Here is a 17,347-nt window from a genome sequence, read left to right on the forward strand (position 1 = left end):
GTATTGGAACCCCCGGCCCCGCCGACGAACGCCCATCAACCGGCGGACCTGCCACTGGGGGTGACCATCCACCAACACGGGAGGCGGCGGATCAGGAGCTGGAGGCATAAGGGGACTGAGGGAGACGGGCTTAACCCGGGAGACATGGAACACGGGGTGGATGTGCATGGATGCAGGAAGCTTCAGGCGCAGGGCCGCCGGACTGAGTACCTTTAGGACCTCGAAAGGCCCGACGAAGCGGGGGTTGAGCTTCTTGGCCGAGGACCGTAACGGGAGGTCCTTCGTGGAGAGCCACACCCTCTGCCCAGGGCGGTAAGTCGGCGCAGGAACCCGGCGCCGGTCGGCACCACGACAGGCGCGCTCAGATGTTCGGAGCAGCGCGGTCCTGGTGATCTCCCAAACTCGTCGGCAGCGGTCGAGGTGGACCTGCATGGAGGGAACTGCCACTTCCGTCTCCTGTGCGGGGAAAAGAGGGGGCTGGTAGCCCAGGGAGACCTCAAAAGGGGAGAGGCCGGTGGCGGAACTGACCATTGAATTGATGGAGTATTCAACCCAGGGAAGGAAACGGCTCCAGGATGCCGGTCTCTCGGCTGCCACACACCGAAGAGCTGACTCTACGCTCTGGTTCATCCTCTCCGTCTGCCCGTTTGTCTGGGGATGATAGCCAGAGGAGAGACTGACCGTTGCCCCCAACCCTTTGCAAAAAGCCCGCCATACCTGGGAGGTGAACTGGGGCCCCCGGTCAGAGACGATGTCCTGGGGAAAGCCATGAAGGCGGAACACGTGGTGCGTCAGGAGGTCCGCCGTCTCGGCCGCTGAGGGAAGCTTGGAGAGGGCCACGAGGTGGACCCCCTTGCTGAATCGATCCACCACGGTCAGAAGGCAGGTGTTCCCCTGGGAGGAGGGTAGACCAGTGACGAAGTCGAGCGCCACATGTGACCATGGACGGCTCGGAATGGGAAGTGGCTGCAAGAGCCCGGAGGGTGCCTGGTGAGAGGCCTTGCTGCGGGCACAGACCGCGCAGGCCAATACGAACTCCTTGACGTCGTTCCGCATGGTGGGCCACCAGAAACGACGAGCCAGGAAGGAGAACGTGCGATGGACGCCTGGGTGGCAGGCGAACCGGCTGGTATGGCCCCACAGCAGTACCTGGGACCGGACAGAGTCAGGGACGAAGAGACGATTCCTAGGGACGTTGCTTGGAGCACGATGGAAGCGCAGGGCACGCCTCACCACACCCTCGATGCCCAAGGTGATGGCTCCAACCACTCGGGCCTCCGGGAGGATGGGAGAAGGGTCCTCAGAGGGTGGAGCCCCCTTGGAGTGCATCCAGGACAGGGAGTCGGCCTTCGTGTTGCGGGAACCGGGGCGGAAGGTCAGCGAGAAGTCGAACCGACTGAGGAAACTGGCCCATCTCGCCTGCCGACCGTTGAGGCGCCTGGAAGCGCGGATGAACGTCAGGTTCTTGTGGTCCGTCCAGATGGTAAAAGGCTCCTCGGCACCCTCTAGCCAATGACGCCACTCTTCCAGCGCAGCCACGACCGCCAGCAGCTCCCGATTGCCGGTGTCGTAGTTCCTCTCGGCGGGGAGGAAGCGACGCGAGTAGAAGGCGCAAGGATGCACCTTCTGGTCTGAAAGAGAACGTTGGGATAGGACAGCGCCCAGGCCAGAATCCGAGGCGTCCACCTCCACGATGAACTGTCTCTTGGGGTCAGGGTGGAGCAGGATAGGGGCGGAAGTGAACCTTCTCTTGAGGGAGCGGAACGCAGCGCATGCCGCTGGGGACCAGTCGAACGGCAGAGCGGGGGAGGTCAGCTTGGTAAGTGGCTCCGCCACTTGACTGTAGTTCCGGATGAACCTTCGGTAGAAGTTGGCGAACCCGAGGAAACTCTGTAACTCCTTCCGAGTGGTGGGTTCTGGCCAATCCTCCACAGCCTGGATCTTGCGAGGATCCGCTCGGGTCAAGCCCTTCTCAACGATGAAGCCCAGGTAGTCGAAGGAGTTGGAGTGAAAACGGCACTTCTCCGCCTTGACGAAGAGCCGATTGTGGAGGAGGCGCTCCAGCACACGGCGGACATGCAGGATGTGTTCCTCGAGGGTCCTGGAAAAGATGAGAATGTCGTCCAGGTACACCACCACGAACACCTCCAGCATGTCACGGAGGACGTCGTTCATGAGTGCCTGGAATACCGCCGGGGCGTTGGTGAGGCCGAACGGCATTACAAGGTACTCGTAGTGGCCCCTGGGGGTCTTGAAGGCGGTCTTCCATTCATCGCCCTCACGGATACGGACAAGATGGTAGGCACTTCGGAGGTCCAGCTTGGTGAAGAACGAGGCCTGGGTCAGTGGCTCGAAGGTGGAGCTCATGAGAGTTAGGGGGTATTTGTTCTTGATGGTGATCTCGTTGAGCTGACGATAGTCGATGCAGGGTCGCAGGTCCCCATCCTTCTTACCAACAAAGAAGAACCCGGCCGCCACCGGGGAGGAGGAAGGCCGAATGAGTCCTGCTTCCAATGACTCAGAGATGTAGAGATCCATCGCCTTCTTCTCCGGGACAGTCAGACTGTAGAGGCGGCTGCCGGGAAGGGGAGCCCCTTGGCGGAGGTCGATGGCGCAGTCATAGGGGCGGTGAGGTGGAAGGGCCTGAGCCCTGGTCTTACTGAATACCTCCATGAGGTCGTGGTACTCGGGAGGAATGGACGAGGGGTCCGGGGGCAACTCACCAGCCGGCCTCCGGGGCGGGGGACAGGACGCCGCCTGCAGACAGCGGGCGTGACAGGAGGAGCTCCAGCCCCTGATGGTACCGGAGGACCAGGCGATGTGGGGCTCGTGCAGCGCGAGCCAGGGCCTACCCAGGACCACCGGGACAAGGGGGGATTGGGTAATGAGGAACTGGATTCTCTCAACGTGGTTCCCAGCGATGGTCAGCACGACTGGGCCGGTGCGTTGAGAGATGTCGGCCAGGCGGTGTTGGTCCAACGAAAAGATCTCCAAGGGCCTCACAAGGTCCTCAAGAGGTATGTTGGCTCGGGTGGCAAACTCGAAGTCGAGGAAGTTCTCGTCTGCCCCAGAGTCGATGAGGGCCTCCACCGTGGCACGTTGGTCCCCCCAGGCCAGGGTGACGCTCATCAGATGGTCAGGTGGTGCGTGGCGCTGGGAATGGGAAAAACGGCTCACCAGGATCTCCCGGGGTCTCGGTGAGCCTGATCTTTTGGCCGGGTAGGGCAGTCGGCGATACGGTGTCCCGCACCTCCGCAGTAGAGGCAGAGACCGGACCTGAGCCTTGCCTCACGCTCCGCCTCGCTCAGATGAGAGCGTCCCAGCTGCATGGGTTCCTCCTCGCAAACCGGACGGGGAAGCCTGTTACCACCAGTAGTGTTGGGGACGGGGCGTCCAGGAGTCCGGGGTGCTTCAGGAGGTAACAGTCGGGTCCTCTCGCGCCTTCTCTCCAGGAGGCGTCCGTCAATACGGATGACAAGGCTAAACAGCTCCTCGAGGGAGTCGGGCAACTCCCGGGTAGCGAGCTGGTCCCGGACTGCGTCACTGAGCCCCCTCAAGAAGGTTAGGCGAAGAGCAGGTTCGTTCCATCCACTCTCCACCGCCGCCAGTCGAAACTCCATGACATAGTCCGTCACCCTGCCGCTCCCCTGTCGGAAGGTCCCCAACCGGGCTCCAGGGTCCAGACCTCGGGCTGGATGGTGGAACACTCTGCGGAGCTCCGCCACGAAGTCTGGGTAGGAAAACAAAAAATCTGCTTCCATTGCCCAGGAGGAAGTGACCCACTGGGCAGCATGGCCTGAAAGTAGGTTTGTTATATAAGCCACTTGGGACCCATGAGCAGAAAAACGGCTTGGTTGATGACGGAAAACCAACTCACATTGCATGATGAATGTGGCACACTCCTCGGGATTACCGTCGAACAGCCGTGGGACGGAGAGACGGGGTTCCCGAGATGCGAGATCTGCTGGGGCTGCGGGGAATGTTCCTGAAGGGTGTGAGAGATTAAAGGTATTAACGGTGTCGCCCAGCGAGTGAAGCTGAGCGAGAATCTCGGACTGTTGTCCCGCCATAGCGGCCATTGAACCCTGCATAGGCAGGACCTGATCCCTGAGGTTCTGCACCGCAGCCGCAGCCCGCTCTAATTGGAGACCGTGATCCCTGGTCAACTCGACTTGAATTGCAAGTGCGGTTCTGACCCTCTCTGTGTCGGCTGGGGTCGTCATATTGGTTGGATCGTAATGTTATGGTTTGATACCGACCCCAAACGCACGACACAAGAGAGTAGGAATTCAGAGTTGCCAAATACGAGGGCTTGTTTATTTGATACTAAATATAAAGAGTACAGGAAAGGCAAGTCAACAAGACAGGTACATAGGACAAGGGGCAAAGTTCTGCTGCTCTGCAGCCTCTCCCGTGATGGTAGTCTTGGGGATAGCAGGTGTTGACGTCTGAACCGCTCTGCAGAATTCTCTCGGCAGAATCTCAGATGTGTTGCGAGACCGAGAGAGGGAGAGAGGGAACGAGTCAACACAGTGCAGTTTGAACGAGCAGGAGAACAGGGTGAACAATTCTTCGTGTAATTTAAACACAGTGAGCACAATTCCAAAACAGCCCAAGTGAATCTCTTCGTGTAATACACACAGTGAGCAAAACTCCAAACACAGTCCCAGTGAATATCTTCGTGTAATGTACACACCGTTAGCAAAAATCCAAACACAGTCCCAGTGAATATCTTCGTGTAATATACACACAGTTAGTGAAGTCCAAAACAATCCAATAGTGAAATAATATCTTCGGTGTGAGCAACACACAGAGGGAGATGGAAGGTCCCAAAAATATTATCCCATAAGGGAACAAGCAAAAATAGAAAAGCTGGGTGAGTGACTGTCTGACAAAAGGTGGTAGTCTTCAGTGTAATAGTTACACACGAAAAACGGAATAGATCAAGACAGTCAATAAAAACTCACCCAGACGTAATGCGTAATGGTGCTGGAACAAACAGCGGAGCGAGGGCGCGCCACGGGAACAGGTGTCCAAGGGAAGGCTTCTTGGAAATTCCTGGAGATAGCACAAGGAGCAAAAAGCAGCAGCAGCAGCAACACGGGGAAATGCAACCAGAGAAAAATCAAGACGATCCAACAAACTTAGAGTGGAGAAACGGGGTATAAATAATAAGGGATCGATTGATTGAAAGGCAGTGACAGCTGGGGAATGAGATTGAAAAGCGTGCGGTCCTGAGAGAACCAATCAACGACGTCTCTGATGACATCACTGGGGAGAAGCGTGTGAATGAGGGAATTGAAATAATTAACAGAAAAACAAATGAAAACAGAGCGAGGGTGGTTAAAGGAACAGAACGAGTGAGAGAGCAAGGACAGAAACCTCACACTTAGAGTGGTGGCAGATTGGCTATATTGATGGATATAACCAGTGGCAGGGAATGTGTTAAGGAATGAACCAATGTGGTTCTTGTATAGTATAGTTTAGATATAGAAAGTATAGCATAGGGATATAGAGTAAAAACTGTATATTGTATAGTACGTACATAGGACCCAGTGCCTTAAATCCATAGCTAACAATCTCAGGATTTTAGCATGTCTATTTTATTACCTGTTTTTTTGTGTCTATTTTATTATTAGTATTATTGCACAATCGAAGCGGGCATGGCCACCCACATTTCACTGTATGCCCTGGTATGTATGTGATAAATAAAACTCTTGAATCTTGAATCTAATCGCACGCACTGAAGGATGTTATTACCACTGCGCAATCCATTCTTTGTGAATTCGCCCCTTGGTGTTTTAATGTGGTATTTTGGAGTGATTTTTTACTATGTTGATAAATTCTCAAGTTGTCAAAAATGGTTACATTTTGCACCACATTTGTGGAACAAACAATTTATGAGACCTAACTGAGCATGGGAATGGCCATCATACACTTCCAGCATAATGTTCTAAGCATAATGTTCTAAGTTTACTGGACGTGGATCTTTAAAGCTGAAAGTAATGGCTGAAACAGATGCCTCATTAAATACGTCATAAGTCATGTCGTTAGAAAACTCTTGTCTAATAAGGTAGATCATTTAGCATGAATGTAGTCTATAAATAATCCTAATATAATCCTAAATAATATAATCCTTTTGACTTATCTCTACATACAGTACTATATCTATATCTGTACATAATATATCCCTTAGCCTACTCTTACTAAGATAAGATAAGATAAGATATTCCTTTATTGATCCCCTTGGGGAAATTCAGGCATCATAGCAGCATGGGGGATGGGGGTACAGGTAGTAAAAACAACACAAGCAGTGTAAACAAATAAGTCAATATAATTTACTATCTAACTAACTGAAATATACAGTATTCACAGTCAGTATGTGTTATAATTTACTGTCTAACTAACTGAAATATACAGAATTCACAGTATTCACATAAGGTGCAGTATTCACATAAGGTGCAGTATGCATAAGGTAGTGTTATTGTCCTCCTTGGGTTCCTATTAGTTCTAGTTGGATGTCTGGCAGCAGTCCCTGCCCAATGGTTGTGGAGCCTGATGGCCGCTGGTATGAAGGACTGTCCGAGGCGGTTAGTTGAGTGTCGGGGGGGGTATGAGTCTGTGGCTGAACGTGCTTCTCATCTAGTTACACTGCTGGCCAGTATGACTTACTACCATAGTGTCTTTATACCTGTATCACTGTACTATATTAATACTACAACTCTTTTTTTTTTATCTACTTTTCTCCCCATTTTCTATTTTTCTCCCATCCCAATTTCGTATTATCCAATTCTTCCCTCCCCTGCCTCGAACGTTGGTAGACCATGCCTCCCACTGGTCGGCTGCAATGTGGACGAAGCCTTGCATCACGTGTCCCCTCCGGTACACGAGGAGGCAGCCGTCGCATCTTTTCACCTGTACAGCGCGATCTCTCAGTGGCGAGGAGTAACGCGTGGGAGGCTCACGCTGCCCCCGATTCTGCTGTACAGGCGCGCCAACCGACCTGTAGGAGTCGCTGTCCACAACGTCCGATCCCCACCCACCGGCTTTCCCACCCCCTAATACTGCCAATTGTATTAGTATGAACGACCAGCCAAGCCGGAAGCAACGCCGAGAGCTGGGCTCGAACCCAGCATCTCCTGCGTTAGTGGCGAGCGCCTTGCCCACTGCGCCACTTAGCTGCCCTTAATACTACAACTCTGTACATATATCTGATTAGCACTATACTCAGTAGTAATACATAACTAATTTATATATCTTATACCCAGTTGAATCACCTGTATATTGTATATTATTATCGCACTTTACTGTTACATTTGCACTCTGGTTGCAGTGTTGTAGTACTCAAGTCCAGGACTCGGACTTGAGTCCTGGACTGATTTTCAGGACTTGTGACTTCACTTGGACTTGAGCACTGATTACTTGGACTTGGACTCGAGCATTGACTGCATTCGGACTCGGAAGGTGCAGACTCGGACTCTGACTTGTTAATTGATAAATATATATAGATATATATTTTATCTTTTTTGTAATAGGCCCTAATCATTTGGATATTGATGGCTAGTGCATTTGTTTGGCTAATGTGTCACAAGGTATATAAACTCCCTTTGAAATGGTGACCGCTGTGTCATTTATGTTTAATGTAGTGTGTAATGTAATGTTTAATAGTGCAATTGATGGCCTTTTTATATTTGTATGTCAGCTCTTTGACTGCCAGAGTGGAGGTGACTCAACCTCGATGACTTGGACTTGGACTTGAACACTGGGGACTCAAGACTCGACTCGGACTCGAGATTTAGACACTTGACTCCAACACTGTCTGGTTGGATGCCAAATTTCTTTTGTTGGACTGTAGCTACTTGGAAGGAAGGAAGGAAGGAAGGAAGGAAGGAAGGAAGGAAGGAAGGAAGGAAGGAAGGAAGGAAGGAAGGAAGGAAGGAAGGAAGGAAGGAAGGAAGGAAGGAAGGAAGGAGCGTGATGAGCTGCTCTACCGGCTGAACTCTGCATGGACAGCATATCCAGTGTGAAGGCAAGTCAAGCAAGTCATTCAGATGCTAATGTCATGTCATTCCTCTGGCCTCTCTTTGTACCTCGCCAGTTAACAAATTGACCTAACCACAGCGATGTGACAACACTAAAAAACTATTAACGGGCAGCATGTACCCTTGTAAACACTTCTTTGCCCTGAGGTTTGTTTTAATTTGACACAAAAAAATTATCAAACCAAGATGAATTTCCCTATTGGGATTGAAGTGCAAACCCAACTTTCACCAATCTTCACTTAAAAAAAATTAAAATAATAATATATATAAAAGGTTACTCTTGATCAAACAAAGATGAATGTCCCTATTGGGATTAATAGTGCAATAACTTGCTTTTTCACCAAACTTCACTTAAAACAAATAAAATGTGTCTCTTGATCAGCAAACAAGAATGAATTTTCCTATTGGGATTAATAAAGTGCAAATCTAACTTTCACCAAACATCACTTTTTGTAAAATAAAAGATGACTCTTGAAAAAAAGAATTAAATCGTCCTAAATCATGAATTCGAATTAATTGATTAATCGCCCAGCCCTAGATGCAATACTTTTTTACCACTCTGTCAGAGTTTTTAGTGAGTTCTCACTCTTGAGTCTCCTTTGTCTGAAAGTAGATTCCTGGCATGGAGGTTGTTTAGTAGCTATCAGGGAAAGTGCTGGATGTCTTGGAGGGGAATTTAGAGGAGGAGAAGGGGGGGGGGGGGTGATGGAGGGAGGGAGGAGAAGGGAGGGAGAAGAGAGAAAAGATGATTGTCAGACCCTGATGAAAGCAGCTGTGGCCTTTTGAGCTGAGCTGAGGCCCATTGTTCGAACCTGCCAACGATGAGAGAGAGAAAGAGAGAGGGAGAGGCAGGTCAGTCAAAAGGAGGAGAGGAAAGCAAGGTAGAGAGAGATAGAGAGCTGGGAGGAGGAGAGAAGAGAGAGAGCATGAGATCGAAGTATTTCTTCAACAGGACATTTTTGTGTTGCCCTCTCTCTCTCTCTCTCTCTCCCCCTCTGCTTTTCCCTCTACACACTGATCCCCCTCAAGTCTGGACCGATAGACCTAAAAGAATTTAAAAGGATCTGGAGGGAAAAGAAACCTTAAGGTCTCAGAGCCATTTATACAAAAGAGCTTTGAAGCTACCCTGAGGGGAGTCGAGTCTGTCATCTCACCCGTGTGTGTGTGTGTGTGTGTGCGTGCTTGACGGTTTGTGCGTGTGCGTGTGTGTGTTTTTTTTGCATGCACCCAGGGGAATTCTAATCAAGTTTCTCCTCCCCTGTACCCCCTCTCCTCCCCACCCCTCCCATTCAGAACCCCCCCCCCCCCCCCCCCCCCCCCCCCCCCCACTCTCTGCATGCAGTCTCTCTCTAGCAGTCCTTCCCGGCAGCAGCAGCAGCAGAAGATAAGTTGTTTCTATCAGTCCTGCAGCAACAGCGACCGCACAGAGCCACGCCAAGCAGAGCAGCTCCTGGTTCAGGAACGAACAGGGTTGAAAAGAAAAGAGAGAGAGGGAGAGGGAGAGAGAGAGGGAGAGAGAGAGGGAGAGAGAGAGGGAGAGAGAGAGAGAGAGAGAGAGAGAGAGAGAGAGAGAGAGAGAGAGAGAGAGAGAGAGAGAGAGAGAGAGAGAGAGAGAGAGAAGGAGGGAGATAGGAGGAGCACAGGGGGGAAGACTACAGCAAGTGCAACAGTTTCACACACTGCACAATGGGAGAGGCGTGAGTTTGAGGGAGAGAGAAAAAGAAAAGAGAAAACGAGAGAGAGAGGCCAGTGGACTGACTGTGACTATACACTGCAGGTGGATCCTGCCTGCTGGCCTGTGAGAAGAGAAGGCGACTGGGAAAAGTAGAGACACACTAGAATCTTCCTCCTCGGCTGTTTTTCCTCAGGTCAGTAGAGCTTTTCGCTGTCTAGCGGGGGTTTGGTTTGTTGTGGCACGGTGGAAGCAGATAACTGTGTACTCAGGGGAATGGGATAACAACCACTGTACTCTGTCGGTCGACACGCACGCTGCGTTCACACTGCTGCCTGTGGCTCTCATGCCTCCATGCAGTAGTTTGGTTTCTCAAGGGATGGCATTTCCAATGCAACGATACTGATCCAGTATCTGAATCCAGAATAACCTTTGGCCTATTGTTTTTATTTGTAGTATTGATTTGCACGTGTGTGCCGTTGAATTACGCGACACCTCGCAGGCTGAAATTAATGTTAAAAGTCCGAAAAAGAAAAGAGAAGTTTGTCAGTGGGTCCAGCGGCGTGCTATAAGTGACATAGCAGAGGCTCTTTCCCTCCTTTCAGTTTGAGTTGAAAGAATAGAGCTGGGAGCTGTGAGAGGGGGCTGAAGATGGCTGTGTATAGGAGAGGTGCCGCCCTCTCTCTCAAGTGTCAGCATGCAAAGGGGGGAGGGGTGTGTGCGTGTGTGTGTGTGTGTGTGTGATTCTAAATGTGTGTGTCCTCGTAGTTTACTGAAAGGGCAGTTTTCTTTCTAGTTTTTTTCTCTGCATCTGCACCACATTGATAAGATCACAACCTAGTTACCTGTATTTAGTTTGTCACTTGGCAAGTGTCCGTTTACCCACGACCGCTTGACCGTGGAGATAAGAAAGCCTTTTCAAAAGTAGCCAGGCTCTATTCCTGGATGGTATTCGAATGAATGCCACCCTTTCATGCCTGGCCAACTCACAGATGATGGAAGACCCTGTGGTTTGTTATTTTTAATCTCTTCTCTGGCGCCCTAGTCGTTTCTGCCTTTTAGGTGCATTTGCACTTTTTCTTCTTGCATTCTGTATTATTATTACGCCTCACTGTGCGAGAGAAACCTGTGTCACAGACCTGCGACATGTGCCAAAGACCCGCCCCCACTGTGCAGAGTGATTGACAGCAACTGTTGGGACGTGGAATGTGAATGGGTGAGATCCTGTTTTTCCCCTATCAATTTTGAAATACAACATTCTTGGTCTATAAATTCAATTTCTCTGTAAATCTCCCCCTCTTGTGACATGGGCGATGTAACTAGGAAAAGGCTCTAAAAGTAGCGTTCGCATCTGTGCCAATGGAAAACACTGATGATACCAGTATAGCCTCAGGTGTGCTATGATTTTCAGGATCTAATTCCATGGCTTTCCTCACATCCCCTAGGCTCCGGAGAAGCGCAGCCTTCCAAACCCCGACCACTCGGGAAGGTCCAGTGATGTTATATCACGGCTTCCTGTCGGGTACCTCCTTTCAGAGCTGACATGATTGAGTCAGATTGCTTCATATCTCTCACCAGAGAGGCACACCTGTGTCCGTGATAATAACTGACTGTGACACGCGCACACACACGCACGCACGCACGCACACACACACACACACACACACACACACACACACGCATGCACGCACGCACGCACACACACACAGCTCAGCCCTAGTTTACAGCAGTCATAAATCAGCCGTAGATATTGTGTTTCCTTGGTCCTGCAGTGCTGTCAGCATCTCTCTCTCTCTCTCTTTCTCTCTCTCTCTCTCTCTCTCTCTCTCTCTCTCTCTCTCTCTCTCTCTCTCTCTCTCTCTCTCTCTCTCTCTCTCTCTCTCTCCCCCTCTCTCCTGGATCCTGACAAATCCTGAGATGAACAGAAAATATTTGTCCTCACTTCTTCATGGAAAAAGGTAATAAAAAGAAAAGTATCTTGTGATGGAGTTGGTCGTCATCTTTTTGCCATTCTTTGCCATTTCCTCATAGTTCTGAGAATGAGGAATCCTGTTGCTTCTTCAGGCACAATCGTTTTCATTCCTGCACATCTAGCTCTCATCTCCTGTGACATATTTCACAGATCCGGTGGATTCCAGTGCCATATTGCCTACCCTCGGGGTCAGATCTATCAGATATTCATGAGATGTTTATGACAAATGAGTCATAAACTCATAAACATTTCACACATGTATTTGATTTCTTGCAACAACACACGGGGGACTTGCCGTTCGATTAACGCTCTAAATCACCCTGAAGGCGTCCCCTTCGCCGAGGCAGTGAACAGTGTGTGCTTCATTATGGTGTCGTGGTGTTGTACTTGATGTCTCAACCCCATGACCCAATCGCCTCTCCACTCCCTCGGCCCATGTTTCCACTTTAAGGAAGGCCCTCGTGTGTGTGTGTGTGTGTGTGTGTTAGTGTTAAATGGTTTGGCTTGCCTGTTTGCGATTATGTCATACAGCATGGATTCCAGCTGTCCAAGTCAGCTGCACTTAATTTTACTCAAAAGAAAGAGAAAAAAAAAGACTGTCTGGACCCCAGCCATAAAGTAAGTGTGTGTGTGTGTGTGTGTGTGTGTGTGTGTGTGTGTGTGTGTGTGTGTGTGTGTGTGTGTGTGTGTGTGTGTGTGTGTGTGTGTGTGTGTGTGTGTGTGTGTGCGCACGCGTGCGTCAGTAAATGCGTGTGGACATGTTTGTATACACCTACCTACACTGGACAAGCTGATTATTATTACATTTCCATGTCCGTCAAGCCTCCAGTTGTCCATCCCTTGACCTGGTGAGGAACATTCATGTGCTGTAAAGACGAGACAAGCAAACCGATGATGGTATACGGTCCATCACAACAGCAACCTGTTGGGGGGGGGGGGGGGTAAATAAAAAACAGTTCTCGTCCAATTTCGCCCAGCCAAAGCCCTGAACCCCCCCCCAGACACACACACACACTGTGGTTTCAGAATGATTGAATATTGCAGCGTTAAGCTAAACCAAATGTGTTTGGGCAGGGCCCTACAGAGAGGCTTACATGTGAGCTATGACTAAAGGCCTGTCGCAGTCCAGCCATGGGGCAGGTGCACGTACGCACAGGGACCCCAGTCCAGCCATGGGGCAGGTGCACGTACGCACAGGGACCCCAGTCCAGCCATGGGGCAGGTGCACGTACGCACAGGGACCCCAGTCCAGCCATGGGGCAGGTGCACGTACGCACAGGGACCCAGTCCAGCCGTGGGGCAGGTGCACGTACGCACAGGGACCCCAGTCCAGCCGTGGGGCAGGTGCACGTACGCACAGGGACCCCAGTCCAGCCATGGGGCAGGTGCACGTACGCACAGGGACCCCAGTCCAGCCATGGGGCAGGTGCACGTACGCACAGGGACCCCAGTCCAGCCATGGGGCAGGTGCACGTACGCACAGCGACCCCAATCCAGCCATGGGGCAGGTGCACGTACGCACAGGGACCCCAGTCCAGCCATGGGGCAGGTGCACGTACGCACAGGGACCCCAGTCCAGCCATGGGGCAGGTGCACGTACGCACAGGGACCCCAGTCCAGCCATGGGGCAGGTGCACGTACGCACAGGGACCCCAGTCCAGCCATGGGGCAGGTGCACGTACGCACAGGGACCCCAGTCCAGCCATGGGGCAGGTGCACGTACGCACAGGGACCCCAGTCCAGCCATGGGGCAGGTGCACGTACGCACAGGGACCCCAGTCCAAACGTACACCGTGACCTTATCTAGTGCCTTTCCTCACAGGGACATGAAGAAACACAGCCGTGCGCACATGCTCTTCACGTCCTAGCGCTAAAGATTGGATAATTCCAATACGGCCCGCTGTGTTGGTTTGAGGTTAGTGAGCATCGGGTTCGTCCAGAGGTTGATATTCCCCGTAGAGTCGCAAACTAAATCCTCAATTTCCCTCCGCCTTGAAGTCCGACATGGCGCCGTGTTGACGTAAGCTGCTTGTCTCCAGGGGTTCTTCCTCCCTCCCACAGGTGGTTCTGTCATGTTAGAGGCATTACTCTGTCAGGTAACCGGGAAGAATGGGCTCTTTGGCTGAATTATCCTACTATTTTGCTCCCTCGCAGTCAGTTTCACTCCTCGCGCAGTCGGTGTTGAATTTATGTCCGAGACCGGGGCGAGGGAGGTAAAGGATGTGTGTGTGTGTGTGTGACAGAGAGAGAGAGAGAGAGACAGAGAAACAGAGAGAGAGAGACAGAGAAACACAGAGAGAGGGGAGAGAGAGAGAAACACAGAGAGAGGGGATAGAGAGAAAGAGAGATAAACACAGATAAAGAGGGAGAAACAGAGAGAGAGAGAGAGAAACAGAGAAAGAGAGAGAGACAGGGAAAGAGAGAGAGAAACGCAGAGAGAAGGAGAGAGAAACACAGAGAGATAGAGGGAGAGAGAGAGAGACTGAGGTTGAGTAATATGGGCGTGCCTGTATCTGTGTTTGTGTTCTGGTCTCGGGCAGCGGTGGAGTCGTTCCTCTGCACCACTGGCTCCAGAGCTCGGGCTGTCGTGATCTGCAGAGACTTTCAATTACTAAGGATTATGGATTTAAATGTATTCCCTCAATGCTTCAGATAATTTCCTTGATGGCAACAAGACACTCCAGAGTGTCTAGTCTGCGGGAGATAATGAAGAAGAACCCGGGTGTCTAGTCTGCGGGAAATACTGAAGAAGAATAGTCATGTCAAGCAGAAGCACTAAAACTGTTATATGTTGGAAAATGTTCCCAAAATATATTTTAGTACAGTTCGTTGTATTTTATACGTTTCTTATAATGTGCTGAAATTACACGTTTCTCAAAGTAAATTTTTATTAGAAATCAGGAAGGAAAGTTTTCTGAAAGTGGAAAGTGTAACATAGCCTATACTATGTCAATGGTTTTAAGTTGCTATAGCCTACCATATGATGTGTTTTTCCAATAAATCATAAAACATTATATTTTATTGTATTTATTGTTTTAATCCAATTAACTTGATTAACCATCAGAATACTCAATTAATAAAATACTCATTAGTAGTGACAGCCCAACTCCAGATTGGCCTTCACCACTGGTTGGCCACACCCCGACACAGAGGTAGTGGGAGGTCACAAGGTCAATGCAGTTAGGTTTTATGCTTGTCCTGACACCTTTTATAGACTTGCTTTGACCAGGTCAAGGTTAATGGGAGAGTTTTGTTGAACATGTCTTAGTACAGCTGCTCAAGCCCTTTTGGTTTATAACTGTATGATAGCATGTACAATAGTGCTGTATATACCATATATATTTATATTTACTGCATATATATGCTGTCTGAATATACCTGCATGCAATCCTTCTATATACCTACTTATACACCTGCATATAACCTATATAACTCTGTATGATAGCATGTACAATAATGCTGTATATACTCCTGTATATATATATATATATATATATATATATATATATATATATATATATATATATTATTACTGTATCACAGTATATATATCCCATCTGTCTGTACATACCTGCATATAATCTGTATGCAGTATGACTACGATGACCATAATGTCTTTATACAGTACCTGTATCGCTGTACATATCAATAATACAACTCTGTACATCTGTTTAGCACCATACTCGGTAGTACTAATTTATATATGTTATACCCAGTTTATCACCTGTACATTGTATACTATTGCACTTTACTGTCACATTTGCAGTCTGGTTGGATGGCAAACTTATTTTCGCTGTACTGTACTTGCGCTGTATAATTAATGACAATATATTTTAATCGAATCGAATCTAAAAGCACATTATAGGTTTCCTTCCTTTTTATATGAGTAGATGGTACTGAATTAGGACCTTAGGGGGAAATACAGGAGAGGGAGGACAATAATGATCATCTAAATACTACTGGAGACAATTTCTAGAGCCACAAACCCGCTTTGCAGCTTTGACCTCGGATGACTGTGATCAGCCACAGACTGTGTCGCAGAGGGCTGTTTGTCTGCCCTCCATCTAAGATGCACCGTATCTGTTGTTGAGTATCTGTTCAGTCAGGCTTTTGTGAAGGCCGCCGTCCCTCCCTAGCGTGGCACAGATAGCAACAATGTACCAGGGCTGGGGCTGAGCCGTGACATCTGATCTGTGTTACGGAGAGTTCTCCTGCTTTTACAGGCGTGAGGATCCGTGTTTACAAGCTGTTTTTTTTTGTTTCCTTTACCACCAGCTTTTAAGACACGACAGACAGCACCTTTTAACCTATGGACACATGTGGGGCAGTTGTGGGGGGGGGGGGGGCAGTGGAAAGTGGAGGGTGAGAGGTTGAAGAGGAGGAGGGGGTGGTGTTTGAACATACAGGAAAAAGGATATTGCTTTACTTGCACTGGTCTTGTCAGTTCCCTGCATAACAATGGATATTCCATTTCCATGGTTGCACACACACACACACACACACACATGCACAATCACACGTACACACACACACATGCACAATCACACACACACACACACACGCACGCATGCACACACACACACACGCACATACTGTATACACACACATGCATAATAACACACAAACACACATACACACTGAGACACTCACTCACACACATGCATGTGCGCACCTTCATACACCCCCCCCCCCCCCCTCCCCCCCCCCCCACACACACACACACGCACCTCTCTGAATGCACTGCTGGCCCCCAAACTTTGTTTTCCGCTGACAGAAAACAATGACTTCATAAAAGCCACTGGGAGCCTCTCTGTCCTCCTCACTCACTCTGTTACATACTGACTCCTCTGTTGAACAGCTGCTGCACAGAACACATGGCTCCTCATAGCCTCTCTATCTCTCTCTATCTATCTGTCTCTCTCGCTCTCCCCCCTCTATATCTCCCTCTCTATATCTCCCTCTCTCTCTCTATCTCTCTTTCCCTCTCTATCTATCTCTCTCTATATCTATATCTCTCCCCATATCTATCTCTCTCCCCCTCTCTATATCTCTCTCCCCCTCTATCTATCTCTCTCCCCCCCTCTCTTTCTATCTATCTATCTCTCTCCCTCTCCATCTCTCTCTATCTCCCTTTCTCTCCCCCTCTCTCTATCTTTCTATCTCTCGCTATCTCTATCTCTCTCTATCTCTATATCCCCCCCTCTATCTCTCTCTCTCTCCCTCTCTCGCTATCTCCCTCTCTATCTCCCCCCTCTCGCTCTCTCTTTCTCTCTCTCTCCCTCTCTCTCTCCACCTCTCCTAGCAGAAACCTGGAAGTCATTTGTGAAGTCATTGTGGGGTTCCTCCCTCCAGAAGGTGGATCTATGGTGTTAACTCTGTGAGGAGGGACCGGCTCTTGTGCTCCACCCTCAGAACCAGGGGGATTGCGTCAGAGCGAAACTCAATATGTCAGAGCTGGAGCCCGGTGGTGGACTGACCAAGGACTGAGTCTGGTGGAGCGTTCTAGAGGCAGAGATTATGACAAGTGAATCCAGGAGGCTGAGTGGGTTTTTAACTCCGGTCATTGTGGGGTTGGGGTTTTATTTCTTTATTTCTTTGCATTTTGGTTAATGACCTAGACCAGTGTTTCTCAAAGTGTGGGGCGCGCCCCCCAGGGGGGGG

General features: G+C 49.7%; 1 protein-coding gene across 2 annotated transcripts in view; it reads left to right on the forward strand.

The window, feature by feature from the left end:
• add3a (adducin 3 (gamma) a) overlaps positions 1-17,347 on the forward strand; it is a 239,165-nt gene that overhangs the window by 54,051 nt on the left and 167,767 nt on the right. Inside the window, exon 1 of one of the 2 annotated variants that reach the window (XM_084318971.1) lies at positions 9,734-9,910. The exons of the other annotated variant lie outside the window; for it this stretch is intronic. The gene's annotated coding sequence lies outside the window, so the exon portion shown is untranslated. Of the gene's footprint in view, positions 1-9,733; positions 9,911-17,347 lie in introns of those variants that run through there. 2 annotated transcript variants of the gene reach the window in all.

The sequence above is a fragment of the Notolepis coatsorum genome (assembly GCF_963971535.1).
Source record: "Notolepis coatsorum genome assembly, chromosome: 7".
Classification (NCBI taxonomy): Eukaryota; Metazoa; Chordata; class Actinopteri; order Aulopiformes; family Paralepididae; genus Notolepis; species Notolepis coatsorum.